We start from the raw sequence: 16238 nt of genomic DNA, 5'->3' as shown, positions 1-16238 counted from the left end.
AGGATATTACCCTAGGACAACAGATCTGTGAGGATTATGTAGTCAAGTGCTTTGAAGATGTAACATTCAGTATGAGCTCTCTGCTTAATAAATGTGTAATGGGAGACATACTCACTGTGAAACATCTCTTGGGATAGTGCACTTTTACAGTCTAAAAAAACAGACAGAGACTGTGAAGAACATATGTTTAGGTGGTTGAATTGCCATGTCTAGGCAAGGAATATTTATTCAGAAAGTATGATTCAGAAGTGGTGATAAGCAACAAAATATATTTGCTTGCTGGGGTAGGTCAGCGAGAAGATGGCTGTGGGGAATAACATAGAAGCAGGAGACATTTTCAGAAAGTTAGGCATCTGTACTCCTATATCATAGGAAGACCTGAAATTATTTTTAAAAAATTAAAAAGAATTATTACATACACAGGTTCTAAATGTCTTTCTCTTACTTATGGCAGCTCTCACACACCACTAAGCTAGAAAACTTCCAGAAGAGATTCCATGGGAGTGCTGCTGGAAGCAAAAATAAACAATGCTCTGCATGGCAGAACTAATATATGTGAACTTCTTTAGATTACAGCCATAATAGAAAAAGGTCTTAATTGCAGACCTTTGAGTATTCATCCCTTACTGAAATTAAACCAAAGTATGAGTAACAGTGTAAAAGCAAAATAATAAAAGATAGAATAGAAAACAGAATTTAAAAGATAAAACAAATGGAAAATGTTGGAAGAAACAGAGCAGTTTGTGTACAGATGATAAAAATGTTAATAGAACAAATGGCTGCGAGAGATTATAAAGAAATTAGGGAAAGCAAAGCAGGAAAATTTGTGCCATTCCTTGTTTATACAGTTATATTTGCTTTTATTTATGCCATCTTCTTTTAAACCTTTTTCTTTGTTGGTGGCAAAATCAATCGGAATAGTACATATACCAACTTATTATTAATATGCATGGAGCAGTTAAGGTGCCCAGTGCCATTCATATGGAACTCTGTGAGCTGTTAATGATTTGCATTATGATTAATTAATGATTTGCATAATGATTAATTATTTGATCTAATGATCATAATCTTCAAATGGCATTTGTACAACTTCACACAGCATGGCAATTATATCTCAAACTTTTAAGGCCAGTCATGCTTTTTTTTTTTTATTTAGTGAGTGTTAAATTCAAGAGGCAATGGATAAAGAATACATGGAATGCCATTGAATGAGATGAACACTTGACACTTGTGGTTAAATAATATATTTTCATACAGGCTTTTTAATATATTTTATCCTAAGGGTATTATAGTCATAGTATTGTGTATTTGAGTGAAGTAATTTGTTTTATCATATCATTTTGATAATTGAAACAAACTTCTTCAAAGCTGCTGAGAACACAGTTTAAAATAAAGCCTTGAATTTAGTTTATGGTTAATTTCAATCTGCTCTTACAGACCTTTTACGTATTCCCTTGGTGGTCTTTCAAAAGCCAGGTGTTTGGGATTGTCTCCAGCCTACTCAAAATGCACTCCAGGCCTTGAATTAATACATGAGAGCTGCTTTTTATTTAAGTCTGCCCATTTACATAATACCTTTTCATGGAATGTACAGTCAAATTAAGCTAGTCAAATTAGCTGGACAGTGTGCATGGTCTTGTTTCTTCACTGAATTAAATTTTAAAATTGTCCTTCTCCAACTTGAGTTGACAAACTGTGAAGGCATCTCTGAATCCATACTGTAAACATAATTGCCCATATCTGTGGCATAAAAGCATGGAACGAAAACAAAGCAATGCTTTGGAAGCTGCCCTGAGTTCATGTGAGTGTAATTTTAATATCAGAATTCCAGATCTTTATAATATGCATAAGTGTCTCAAATATAGAAAGTCTTGAATATTGAATTCCATAGTAAAGACTAATGTTTATTATGTGATGTTAGTCAAGCTAATCTAGATGCAGTGCCTAATTCTGTGCTAAAATACTGATAAAGGAGCCAACTTGTTCACATCTGGAAGGCACCACATTATACAGCATGTTAAAACTGCACTTTCAACAGAGTGGATGGAAGTCAATTGGTGCCCTTGCACTCATGGAAGGGGTGTTAATCCAGGTGATGCCTCCACTAATGGAAGAGGAGAGGAGGTACTTTTTACCAGTCTCTTCTTCTTCCTGAAGCTACCTTCTGCCCTGTTTGAAAGGCCATCATAATTCTCTGGAGCCAATTTTTGGAAGACTTGAGAGGTGCAAGTGGGTAGAGGGAAATTGTCAAAGTCTCCTCCCTTCCTATTCCATTAGTAGAGGAATCCACTGGATCAAAAGCCCTTATGTAACACTAGGGCATCTCTTGGATTCCACACAGTTTTCAGAAATTGTGAATGTTTTCTATTTTATACATAAATTAGAGTATCATTCTTTGTTGATGTTTAATGGATACATTTCTTGATTGAGATACTTTTGTTTCCTTACTGAAATGAGGAGCATTAATAAAGAAAATGGAAATATTTGTTTAAACTATTTATATGCCACCATATAATCCAAGTTCTCAGGATGGGTTATAACAATTTCTTTTTATATCATGGTTTGAAGGTGTGCTAAAGGAGGTTTCAGATAAGCTGAATTTTCTGTCTATCTTCACTGCAGAAAATGTAGGACAAAGATAGCTGTGCCTAAACTGATATTTTCATGCAGGAAGTCTGAAGAACTGAAGTAGATAGTGGTGAGGGGATGAAAATTATAACATTGCTGTGTTCTGATGGTATCCACCCAAGAGTTCTTAAAGAACACAAATGTGAAATTGCTCCTCTTGTAGGCAAGATATAAATGTTTGTTAAAAGATCAGCCTCTACACCTAAGAATGGGACAATGTAAAAGCAATGTTTAAAAAAGGATCTAGGGGAGATCCAAGAAATTACAGGCTAGGGAACTTTTTTGGCTAGATGAAAGCTGGCCCCAGCCTGCAGGCCAACTTTGACAGGTGGGTGGGACATCCCACCCATCAATCACATGATATTTTATTCAGAGTAAATAGTAGAATCATAATAATGGAAATTAAATGCTGGCAGTTTCCTTTTCCCACACATGTGTGTGCAATATTGAATTGCTGTTACTCTCCATCACCAAATGACAGTATTTTGTGATGCAGTATTAATGCCAGGTTAGATTAATGCAATACACACTATGCATGGGGGCGCTCTATGAGGGCTTCAGAAACTTCAGCTGGACCAGGATACAGCTGCTAGATTGTTGAATTGTGAAAATAGGAATGAACTGCAAGTACTGCAAGAGCTCTGCTGGCTACCATTTTGTTGTGGGACACAAAAGTGCTGGTTTTGACCTTGTGGAAGATTTTTTAAAAAGCTAAAACAAATATGTTTGCAATTTTATTGAAATCTTATTTCCATCATCATATGTATATTAATTTATATATGACTGTATCTGTTTAATTGTGGTAGCCTATGGCTTTGAACAATAAAGCCTTCATTCATTCATTCAATTTATATATGACTAGATGCTGTCAATGTGCTTCAGTAGTTGCTTACATTAAAACTGTAATATTGTTTTCTAAGTTTGGTTCCCTATTTAAAAATCCAGATGCCAAAATCCCTTTTCCTAACTACACCCCAGTTAGTTCTCTCAGAAACGAAGAGGACAAGTCTTACTCTTCTGATCCAAGACTTACTGGAAGTATACAAGGCTGAACAGAGTCTCTGCTGTCACTCAGAATCGGCTGTCAGCTTCTTGACATGCTTGCTTCAGTTCATTTAACAATCAACTCATCTTCCCAGGGAACTCTAGGAATTGTAGCTCTGCAAGGAGATTAGTGACCTAACTCTTAGTACCCTTAACTACAGTTCCAAGGATTCTTTGGGAGACAATGACTGTTTAAAGTGGTATAATAGTGCTTTAAATGTATGGTGCAGGTGGGGGCTCTTTTTTTGTTTTTTTAAAAAAGCAAACCCCAAGAGGTCTGTGACCCACCAATGTCTATATAACAGCTTCTTTGTAACTGTAGCAACTGACAGTTTAACTTTATAGGTTGTATACAATGTAACAGTTACAAAAACTTTTTATCTCTTTGTGTCACCAACTTATAAACACAACCATATTACGTTTATGAGCATTCTTATTTCTATATGTATGCAACATTTTAAAAATATTTTACCTTGGACTTTTTGATTTTCCAGAAGACATATATTTTCCTTTCACATGTAGCACTAAACCATGCTGTGTGAGTAGCATCACACAGTAGAGTGAGTAGGCTTATGCATTCTCTCATCCTCCTGCAGTGTGGCCATGGGGAGTTGGGAAGCTTTCATTGGAGGCTCAGCTCTTGAATGCTCCCAGCTTTGGAGATAATGGGTGGCTGTCAGTAATAGGTGGGCGAGTTGATGATCCCGTCCTCTGTTGCTCTGGGACTGAGCTGTAGGCAGAGGTCCAAGATGAGCCAGGAGTTGTGCCAGGATATCAGAGCTAAGGGGCAAGTTAAGACTGGAGATTGTTGTTGTTGTTATGTGCCTTCAAGTCGATTACGACTTATGGCGACCCTATTAATCAGTGACCTCCAAGAGCATCTGTCATGAACCACCCTGTTCAGATCTTGTAAGTTCAGGTCTGTGGCTTCCTTTATGGAATCAATCCATCTCTTGTTTGGCCTTCCTCTTTTTCTACTCCCTTCTCTTTTTCCCAGCATCATTGTCTTTTCTAGTGACTCTTGTCTTCTCATGATGTGTCCAAACTATGATAACCTCAGTTTCATTTTGGCTTCTAATGACAGTTTGGGTTTAATTTGTTCTAACACCCAATTATTGGTCTTTTTCGCAGTCCATGGTATGCGCAAAGCTCTCTTCCAGCACCACATTTCAAATGAGTTGATTTTTCTCTTATCCGCCTTTTTCACTGTCCAGCTTTCACATCCATACATAGAGATCGGGAATACCATGGTCTGAATGATCCTGACTTTGGTGTTCAGTGATACATATCTGCATATCTTAAATTATTGATGTTTCTCCCTCCAATTTTCACACCTCCTTCATCTTGGTCCAATCCTACTTTCCGTGTGATATGTTCTGCGTACAGATTAAACAAATAGGGTGATAAAATACACCCCTGTCTCACACCCTTTCTGATGGGAAACCAATCGGTTTCTCCATATTCTGTCCTTACAGTAGCCTCTTGTGCAGAGTATAGGTTGCGCATCAGGACAATCAGATGCTGTGGCACCCCCATTTCTTTTAAAGCATTCCATAGTTTTTCATGATCTACACAGTCAAAGGCTTTGCTGTAGTCTATAAAGCACAGGGTGATTTTCTTCTGAAATTCCTTGGTTTGTTCCATTATCCAACGTGTGTTTGCGATATGATCTCTGGTGCCTCTTCCCTTTCTAAATCCAGCTTGAATGTCTGGCATTTCTGGCTCCATATATGGTAAGAGCCTTTGTTGTAGAATCTTGAGCATTACTTTACTTGCATGGGATATTAAGGCAATAGTTCAGTAATTACTGCATTCTCTGGGATCCCCTTTCTTTGGAAGTGGGATATATATTGAACACTTCCAGTCTGTGGACCATTGTTTAGTTTTCCATATTTCTTGACACTTTTTTGTCAAAATTTGGACAGATTCAGTCTCAGTAGCTTGTAGCAACTCTATTGGTATGCCGTCTATTCCTGGTGATTTGTTTCTTCCAAGAATTTTAAGAGCAGCTTTCACCTCACATTCTAAAATTTCTGGTTCTTCATCATATGGAGAACAAGTCAGGAAATCAGGATAAACTAGGAGGCAGGACTGAAGAGCAAGCCAAATGTGACTCTATGTAAGCAGTAAGGAACCTCTGGCCAACAGGCCTAATTAGGCCCAGCAGAGGTCTTAATTTTGCCCGTGACAATGTTTCACCCAAGCCATGCACATTTGCCCTGATGTCATATAGAGTGTTAGGAGAAGACAGTTAAAGACATGGCTCCCTGCTGAAAGCAGAGTTTTTAGGTGCTGACAGTCACCTGATTGTCAGCTACAAACCCCTGAGCCTTTACATGCATGGTTTGATTTCAAATAGCTCAGTCAAAGGAAAATGCTTTACGTGATGTCTTGGTGATGCCAGGTGACCTGTCAAAGTGGCCAGTTGAGGTTGGGGAGGTCAGAATCTACTCCACAGGCTGGATTCAATTTCCCACCTCTGCGCTAAACTGTGCTCCACTCTAATCTGTCTTGCTGCATTGCTATGAGGAGGAGATTAGAAGCATATTCTTCTGGGCAGATCCACATAATACATTTAAAGCACACCCAGCACACATTTAAAACACATGACTTCCTTCAAAGAATCCTGGGAGCAGTGGTTTCCTCCTCACAGAGCTACACATTCTTAGCATCCTTAACAAACTACAGTTCCCATGGGAGGGGGTGATGAGCCCAAAGCTTGTGAGCCCATTGCATCTGAACACAGCCAATATGAGCTGCTAATTTCAATCTTTAATGTGGTCCATGAAAAGATCCTTGTTAGCTTCCTGTGATCAGACACCATAAAGAAATATTTTATCAAGATACTAAGCTTTTCAATGAGCTTAGATGTAGAGAGAGATACTTTTGATTTACGGCTATTTTATATAGAAGATCTGATGTGATGGTAAAGTGACATTTTGAAATGATCGGAAAGGAAGAAAATATTTTGGCTCAACAAAAATTAATTACAAGAAAAGCAGTAAGGAAACAAAAACTCAGTTGCATTTAACAGCTGTAAAATGAGAACTTACCAGCACGTTTGTTAATATGATTATATAAAAAGCCATTTTTATATTTCCCTATTCTAGTATTAAAAAGAGGTTTTGTCAAGCAGTAATAGTTTATTCCTTATGGAAGCTGCTCTATTATTGTCTGATGGGCATTTTACTTCCATAAAACGAAATGGGTTAAAGAAAATTAAACAGTATTTTTAAGACTTTGACAGTATGTGGTATGCTAGCAACAATCTTTATCTAAAGAATTTGTAGGAAGGAGATACTTCTAGTATTAGATTCTGTTTTCTAAGAACACAGATCATTTAGCTGATTTTTAGCTCAAGAACAGTCAAACACAATCCAATGCAGAAATCCAAGTCCAAGTGCTTGGAAGTAAACATTGCATTTCAATTGGAGTAAATTAGTTTAAATGTATATTCTGGCTTCTTTGGTTTGTGGATCAAAGACACTTTTTTAACATTTTAAATTGTATGAGGAAGATGTATGTGCCTATTTACAGCATCTTTTTTTGTCCTGCACTGCCCTTTATAGAACAGTTGCTCACATATAAATATAAACATTAAGCATTTATTTCGTGCTTTTGTAATATCTGTAACTTCCCTTAACATTTGGCAGTTCTGCTGCCTCGATCAAATTACTAATTGAGTAGTTTCTGTGCTACATTATTTCTGTTATGTTCAGACAAGAACATTTTTATCTATGGGTTTTATCTATTAATAGATTAACGATCCTATGAATTCCATTACAGGTCCTGAGTCAGCTAGGACTGCTTTAAATGCTCACTACCCAATGAGGGAGTCATGAATGAACTGGTTTGCCCTTCACACAGATGTGCTTTCTTTGTGTGATCCTTCTCTGACAAAAAGGGGAGGAAGGATCATGCAATTGGTGAATGTGCAATGTGTGTACTTCTAATACTGCATGGGCAGGTGCCATATGTTTCTATACGGCTCCCTTTTTACTCATGAAAGATCCTTGGCCAGGGATTCTGTCAACTGGTTATTAAGAAAATAATAGAAATAATCACTTTGTGAACTGGCAGTGTGTCCTAGAGTAAGCTGAGTAAATGGATCAAAGTTGCAGGGAAAGTTATTCATTTATTATTAAATTTATATCCCACCCTTACTTCCAGAAGGAGCCCAGGGCAGTAAACAAGCGATAAAACACTAAAAACACATTAAAAACAAAACTTTTTTTAAAAAAAAATATTTTAAATCATATTAAAAACAACTCCAACATGGATGCATACTAGCAAAAGGTCTCTACTCAAAAGACTTGTTGAAAGAGGAAGGTGTCTGTCTTCTTGTCCACCATTACTGATATTCTCATTGATGATCTGTGATAAGCTTCTGACAATATTTGGTTATGGCCAAACTATAATATTTGACTGATGCCCAAAGCCTACATAACCATAGAAGTTTGGTTATAACTGAAATTCTGAAACATAAATCTTCTTAAAATTTGAATATTAATTAATAGTGTTGATTTAAATAATAACCAGCATTGGGCCGTATAAGAATAACTAGGGAGGATAGATTGAAATAAAGTTTCCCATTGATACTTTGGCATTTGTTTCCTAAACAAAAATGCAAATCTGACCACTAAAATATGTTAACTTACAACTTAATAAGTATTATGTATTGTACACTGTTGTTTCATTCTTCTAACCAGGCTGTGTATTTGTTTGTTGCACTGTGTACATTTTTCATGCTTTCCTTTTTTACCTGTATAGGATGTCTTTAAAATATTCCTATATAGAGTGTTTCTTATGACCAGTAGCCATGACCGGCGCACTGGACAATGTTGTGTTTTCTCCTTTCCAGTGTTGTCCTTTTTGCTTTTCTCTGTCTTGGCCCACCTCCACCCTCAGAAAAATAACATAGCAAATTGTCCATGCCTGATAGTTACTGGGCAGTAGTTTATTTTTTTACTGCTACCTATGTTTGGTAGGTAGAGTGTAAATATTCATATTTGAGAAATGATATAACTGGTTTTCCTTTGCACACAGTGAGTTAAAGGAAACTCTTTTATGGCTTTGATTCCATTTAGACACTAACTGTGGGGCTAACATGCTTATGTTTAGATTATTCAATTAACCTAATTGTGGAATGATTTTCTTGACGAGGTGTGCCTGGCGCCATCACCGTTATCTTTTCAGCACCAGGTCAAGACTTTTCTCTCAGGCATTTTTTAACAGCATTTGAATAGCATGTGTTTTACCTTACCTATCGGTTTTTATGGGTTTTAATTTGGTATGGTTTAAATTTGTATACTTGTTTTTAATGTTTTTAATTGTTAACTGCCCACAGAGCTTCGGCTATGAGGCGGTATATAAATGCAATAAATAAATAAATAGTTATTCGTAATAAAAACTTGCTGTTTAGAATTTTTTAAAAATAATAATTTGATTTAAAAAATGTTAAACAGATTTTTTTATTTTAAGTCATTAATTTTTACTCATCCTGGTAATAACTGAGTTGTTGTGATAAAGCCCTGCTTATTTTGTATTTTTTTATTTCAGAAAATATTTATATTCTGCCTTTCCATTGTCAAATAGGGCCCTTAAAGGGTTAGCTAGAAACCATAATAAAAAATAACTGACAAATTACTGACAGCAAACTACGTCAATAGATCCATAAGCATCATAAACTCAGGCTTTCCATTCTCTTCTGTGAAGAGAGATGCTACACATGTATGTTTCTATGAGGGTTATGTTACTCATTGAAGGGAAAGAAAAATCTTCTTTGTTCATATTAACCACTGGATCACTGCCAAAGGCCTGCAAAACATAGTTTCATATCTCCTGTTTCTGGAAAAGATGATACTTAGTTAGTTAACCTACTAATTATACATCCACAAGAGTGGCTGTATACTATAGCCAGCATGGATTTTTTGCATTCTGCAATGTTAAATTGAAAATACCTCCCATGCCATTCTGCTGCTACCCATAAACTAATTTCAAAATAAAACCTTACAAAACGTATAGTCCTGAACTTAGAAACACATGCTTAACAATTCTCTACATTTTCATGGTGATACACAAAAATTGACAGTTCAAAGTATAAACAAGAGGGAAACAAATACAGACCCTTGTTGGACTTTTTTCTGTCAGTAGTATCATAATTTGTTGAAATTAATTAAAAATCAGCCATATTCAAAGTACCTGTAATCTTATTACTGACCTTGCCCCATACTCTGTCCTTCATCGTCTGCATTTTAAAAGTTAAAAAAAATGCATGGGTAAATTTTAATTAATTTAAGAAACTTAACATTAGAGTCAGTGATAAGTACGGGCATGCTCAGTAAGAACCAACTGTCCGTGTTCTAAAAGCCAGACTCACAACTGTTTGACTCTTGCTAATCAGGGGGCCACACCCACACCAGACCTTTATTTCACATTAGCATTTAGTCATGGCTTCCCCCAAAGAATCCTGAGAAGTGTAGTTTGTGAAGGGTGCTGAAAGTTGTTAGGAGACTACTATTCCCCTTACCAAGCTCCAGTGGCCAGAGTGGTTTAACAGTCAGCCTCTCTTCTGGGGATTGTAGATCTGTGAGGGGAATAGGGCCTCTCTTAGCAACTCTCAGCACCCTTCACAAACTGCACTTCCTAGGATTCTTTGGGGGAAGCCATGACTGTTTAAAGTGGAATAAATGTCTGGTATGGATGCGGCCAGTGACAGCTTTAGTTTAAATTTGGGTGGGAAGCTACATGTGCCTGCTGTAGAATAAAAAGGTGGGGGAAAGGCTGAAAAGCAATGATACTGTTCACAATGTTTTCCTTTTGGAAAGGAAAGCAGGTTTCCCCCTGCCCAGTGCCCACCCACCTACCCAATTTCCTCTCCTCCCTCTCTCCTCCCTCTTTCCTCCCTCTCCCCTCCATCTTCCTCCCTACCTCTACCCTTCATCCCCTTCCCTCCCCCAGGTAAGCTTCACCTATCCTAAGCATGATTGTATAGGTGTAAATCCCATTGAACTCAAAAAGCATGCAAATGATCAAACCTGCCCTCCTCTCCTACTCTCTCCTATCCCCTCCCCCTTCCTTCATCCGTCCGCCCCTCCCCTTCCTGCACCATGACCAGTTTTACCTATCCTAAGCATGTTTACATGGAAGTAATCCCATTGAACTCAAGAAGCATGAAAATGATCAAACCTGCCTTTCCCTTCCCCTCTTCTCCTTCCCCTCCCCTCTTCCTTCTTCTTCCTCCCTTGCCCACTCCAGCCCTCCTAATTAATATAGGACACTTCCCTAAAATTGCAAACTAAATCAGACATATTTAAAGTGACCATCTGAACTATATCAACTGTCTTAATAATGTTGCTTCCTCCCAACTAAAACAAAATTAGCATATCACATGTCTTGTTTCTGTTATTTGGGCTGATTGCAGGTGTTGCCACCACTCACCATATGTTGAGAGGCACATGTTTTCAAATTCTTCCAAGCTACACAGGAAGTAGATTGGACTGTGAAAGACCAACCCAAATTATGTTTGCATTTTGACAAATTTGTAGGGCGGTACAATATCTCAGAGAGAAGGTCAGGTCTCCTGCTCTCTTGGTGCATTCACTATAGCTGCCCAATTTCCCTGCTTTTTAAAGTTGGAAAGAAATATCTGTTGGCTATAGGTACATTCTTAAACCGCAAGGTTTTTTTCCCTATTAGTGAATTTCTCTGCTTTTTAATCCGAAAGGTAAGAAATGGTATCCTGTGCAAGTTTGCTGAGAATGGATTGATCATTTGCATCCTCATTGAGTTCAGTGGGATTTACTCCCCTACAATCATGCTTAGGATAGGTGCAACTGACCGCAGGGAATGGGGAGGGGAGGAGGAGGATGGGAGCAGGCAGGAGGGAGAGGAGGAGGGCAGGTTTGATCATTTGCATGCTTGGGTTCAGTGGGATTTACTTCCGTGCAATCATGCTTAGGATAGGTAAACCTGACCATGGGGAGGGAAGCCTGGAGTGGGCAGGGCAGGAGGAAGAAGGAAGGTGGGAGGAGAGGAAGAAGGGAGGAGTGGAGAAGGAGAGGAAAGGCAGGTCTGATCATTTGCATGCTTATTGAGTTCAGAGGGATTTACTCCTGTGCAATCATGGCTAGAATAGGTAAAACTGACCATGGAGGAGGAGAAGGGGAAGGGGAGAGTAGAGGGAAGGAAGAAGGGGGGAGAGGGGAGCAGAAGGAGGAGGAGGGGGAAGGAGGAGATAGAAAGGGGTGCGGGAAGGAGGGGATTGGAGGGGAGAGGTGAAGGAAGGGGGAGGGAAGGGGTAAAAGGGAGGTGATAGGAGGGATGAGGAGGGAAGGGCAGGCTTGATCATTTGCATGCTTATTGAGGTCAATTGGATTTACTCCCATGCAGTCATGCTTGAAAATGAAATGGACTACCTTCAAGTTGGTTCCAACTTATGGCGACCCTATGAATAGGGTTTTCATGGTAAGTGGTATTCAGAGGTGGTTTGCATTGCCTTCCTTTGAGGCTGAGAGGCAGTGACTGGCTCAAAGTCAGCCAGTGAGCTTCATGGCTGTGTGGGGATTTGAACGTAGTCCTTGTTGTTCTTATGTCCCTTCAAGTCGACTATGACTTATGGCGACCCTATGAATCAGCGACCTCCAATAGCATCTGTCATGAACCACCCTGTTCAGATCTTGTAAGTTCAGGTCTGTGGCTTCCTTTATGGAATCAATCCATCTCTTGTTTGGCCTTCCTCTTTTTCTACTCCCTTCTGTTTTTCCCAGCATTATTGTCTTTTCTAGTGAATCATGTCTTCTCATGATGTGTCGAAAGTATGCTAACCTCAGTTTCATCATTCTAGCTTCTAGTGATAGTTCTGATTTAATTTGTTCTAACACCCAATTATTGGTCTTTTTCGCAGTCTATGGTATGCGCAAAGCTCTCCTCCAACACCACATTTCAAATGAGTTGATTTTTCTCTTATCTGCTTTTTCCACTGTCCAACTTTCACATCCATTCATAGAGATCAGGAATACCATGGTCTGAATGATCCTGACTTTAGTGTTCAGTGATACATCTTTGCATTTGAAGACCTTTTCTAGTTCTCTCATAGCTGCCCTCCCCAGTCCTAGCCTTCTTCTGATTTCTTGACTATTGTCTCCATTTTGGTTAATGACTGTGCCAAGGTATTGATAATCCTTGACAAGTCAATGTTCTCAATGTAAATGTACTGTCTTCAAGTCGATTCCGACTTATGGCGACCCTATGAATAGGGTTTTCATGAGGCTGAGAGGCAGTGACTGGCCCAAGGTCACACAGTGAGCTTCATGGCTATGTGGGGATTTGAACCCTAGTCTCCTGGATCGTAGTCCAACACCTTAACTGCTACGCCACACTGGCTGGTTGTCAACTTTAAAGTTACATAAATATTCTGTTGTCATTACTTTAGTATTTTTGATGTTCAGCTGTAGTCCTGCTTTTGTGCTTTCCTCTTTAATTTTCATCAGCATTCGTTTCAAATCGTTACTGGTTTCTGCTAGTAGTATGGTATCGTCTGCATATTTTAAATTATTGATATTTCTCCCTTCAATTTTCACACCTCCTTCATCTTGGTCCAATCCCGCTTTCTGTATGATATGTTCTGCGTACAGATTAAATAAAAAAAGTGATAAAATACTCCTGTCTCACACCCTTTCCAATTGCGAACTAATCGGTTTCTCCATATTCTGTCCTTACAGTAGTCTCCTGTCCAGAGTATTGGTTGCGCATCAGGACAATCAGATGCTGTGGCACCCCCATTTCTTTTAAAGTATTCTATAGTTTTTCATGATCTACACGGGCAAAAGCTTTGTTGTAATCTATAAAGCACAGGGTGATTTTCTTCTGAAATTCCTTGGTTCTTTCCATTATCCACTGTATGTTTGTGATATGATTTCTGGTGCCTCTTCCCTTTCTAAATCCAGCTTGGACGTCTGGCATTTCTTGCTCCATATATGGTAAGAGCCTTTGTTGTAGAATCTTGATCATTACTTTACTTGCATGGGATATTAAGGCAACTCTGTTTTATAGAGTTCTTCAGTGTATTGCTTCCATCTTCCTTTTATTTAATCTCGGTCAGTCAGTGTGTTCCCCTGTTGATTATTCAACATCCATACTCCTGGTTTAAATTTCCCTTTCGTTTCTCTGATCTTTTTGAATAGGGCTCTTGTTCTTCCCTTTTTGTTGTCCTCTTCTATTTCTGTACAATAACTAGAACATAGTCCTAGCATAGGTAAAATTGACCATGGGGGAGGGGGGGAGGGGAAGGGAAGGTAGGAGGAGGGGAGGGCAGGTTTGATAATTTGCATGCTTTTTGAGTTCATTGGGATTTACTCCTGTACAATTATGCTTAGGATAGTTGAAACTGACCTGGGGAGGGGGAGGGCAGGAGGGGGGCGCAGACTGGGCAGAGGGGAAGCCACTTTCCTTTCCAAAGGAAAACATTGTGAACAGTATTATTTTTCAGGGCTTCCCCCACCTTTTTATTTTAGAGCAGGCATATGTAGCCTCCCACCCAAATTTAAGCCAAAGCTGCCCTTGTCCACATCCAGAGGCACATGTTACCAAATTCTTCCAAGCTACACAGGGATTAGACTGTGACAGACCAACCCAATTTGTGTTCTTCATTTTGATAAATTTGTAGGGCAGTTTCAATATCTCAGAGAGGAGGTCAGGTCTCCTGCTCCCCTGGTGCATTCATTATAGCTGCACAATTTTCCTGCTTTTTAAAGTTTGATTGAAATATTTGTTGGCTGTAGGTATGTTCTTAAACCGCAAGGGTTTTTTTTTTTGCCTATTAGTGAATATACTAACCTAGTTTATTATTATTAGTTTTCCCCCCCCAAAATATGAAATAAAACATATGTTGGAATTTACCCAAGCAGTGTTGGTGAGCAATTTTCTTTTATTTCAATGGGGCCTGAATGAAGGTTATGCAGTAGTAGCGTGGAGGTTAAGCAAGTACCAATCATTAATGGATTGCACATACTTCAGCAGCAGCATGTTTTGTCAGCTTAGGAAATCCTATGTACCATTTTTGTTTAAGTACCTTTTATACTCTCTCTTGGTATTTTTTTTTATCAAGAGATACTTGGCATTTAATGAGAGCTGTTTATAAAGAACCTCTATGAAAGGCCATAACATTAAAAGTCTCAATGAGCAGATGCTGAGCCTATACTGAAGCAAATTAGGATATCAAATGTATATATTTTATTTGATTCTGGAAAAAATGCACAGCAAGAACTTAGCTGAACAATACATTACATATATAATTATTGCTGAAAAGGTCAATGTTAATAGCCCAATCCTGTTAAGAGCATTAAATGTTCAGAAGCAGGCTTCCAGGTATGTACCCTTAGTTGTGCAGCTGAATGGTACTGAATTAAGAACATGAGAACAGAAGAAGACCCTGCTGCATCAGGCCAGTGGCCCATCTAGTCCCGCATCCTGTTTTCACAGTGGCCAACCAGATGCCCACGGGAAGCCCACTAACAGGACCTGAGTGCAAGACCACTCTTCCCTCCTGCGGCTTCTGGTAGCTGGTTTTCAGAAGAATACTGACTCTGACTGTGGTGGCAGAGCACAGCCATCATGGCTAGTAGCCATTGGTAGCCTTTTTCTCCATGAATTTGTATAATCTTCTTTTAAAGCCATCCAAGCTGGTGGCCATCACTGCCTCTTGTGAGAGCAAATTCCATAGTTTAACCATGCGCTATGTGAAGAAGTATTTTTTTTGTCTGTCTTGAATCTTCCAACATTCAGCTTCCTTGCATGTCCATGGGTTCTAGTGTTATGAGAGAGGGACAATGTCACTTCTGACTCGTCTTTTCTCTAAACTAAAAAGCACCAAATCCTGAAACCTTTCCTCATAATGCTTTGATCATTCTGGATGCCCTTTTCAGAACCTTTTCCAATTCTACAATATCGTTTTTGCAGTGAGGGAAATTTCACTGGATCAAGGTTTTAAATATGAGCCACTTTATTCATGGGAAAGTTTGTGTGTGTGAATATGCATATACCCCCCTTGCTCATAACAACATCAGAGCCCTGCTTTTCTCTCTAGTCCACTATCCTGTTTCCCATAGTGGTCAGCCAAATGCCTGTTGAAATAACACAAGTAGGGCATGAGGGCAATAGGACTTTCCCACCATTGATACCCAGCAACTGGCATTCAGAGGGATACTGCCTCTAATCCCATTAAATTCCAATAAAAGTAGTAATTAATCTATATATATTATGCTACTTTTACAGTCACATTTGTCTTCTCACTATATAACCCATGAATATCATACAAGATTTCGTCACCATTACTAGGTAACACAATATATTTTGATTCAGAATCTTTTTATAGACTATATTTCCTGTGAACACAGCTAGGGTTCCTTTCTTATTTCACAGGGGAAAGCCCAAATACTCCAACGGTTGTTTCAGTGTATGCACTTGGATATAAAGGGACTTGCAGAGATACTGTACTATCAGCTGCACATGAACAGCTTGTGGTTTGAAGAGAAACCTGGGATAGGAGTATTCTACCTCCCGTATCC

At 38.8% G+C, this 16238-nt stretch overlaps 1 protein-coding gene across 7 annotated transcripts in view; it reads left to right on the top strand.

The window, feature by feature from the left end:
- The window catches only part of TENM3 (teneurin transmembrane protein 3), a 711055-nt gene that overhangs the window by 55873 nt on the left and 638944 nt on the right, over positions 1-16238 (top strand). The window contains exon 1 of one of the 7 annotated variants that reach the window (XM_061585251.1): positions 1727-1801. The exons of the other annotated variants lie outside the window; for them this stretch is intronic. The gene's annotated coding sequence lies outside the window, so the exon portion shown is untranslated. Of the gene's footprint in view, positions 1-1726; positions 1802-16238 lie in introns of those variants that run through there. 7 annotated transcript variants of the gene reach the window in all.

The sequence above is a fragment of the Rhineura floridana genome, chromosome 9 (genome assembly GCF_030035675.1).
Source record: "Rhineura floridana isolate rRhiFlo1 chromosome 9, rRhiFlo1.hap2, whole genome shotgun sequence".
NCBI lineage: Eukaryota > Metazoa > Chordata > Lepidosauria > Squamata > Rhineuridae > Rhineura > Rhineura floridana.
This window is presented reverse-complemented; position numbering and strand designations above follow the sequence as displayed.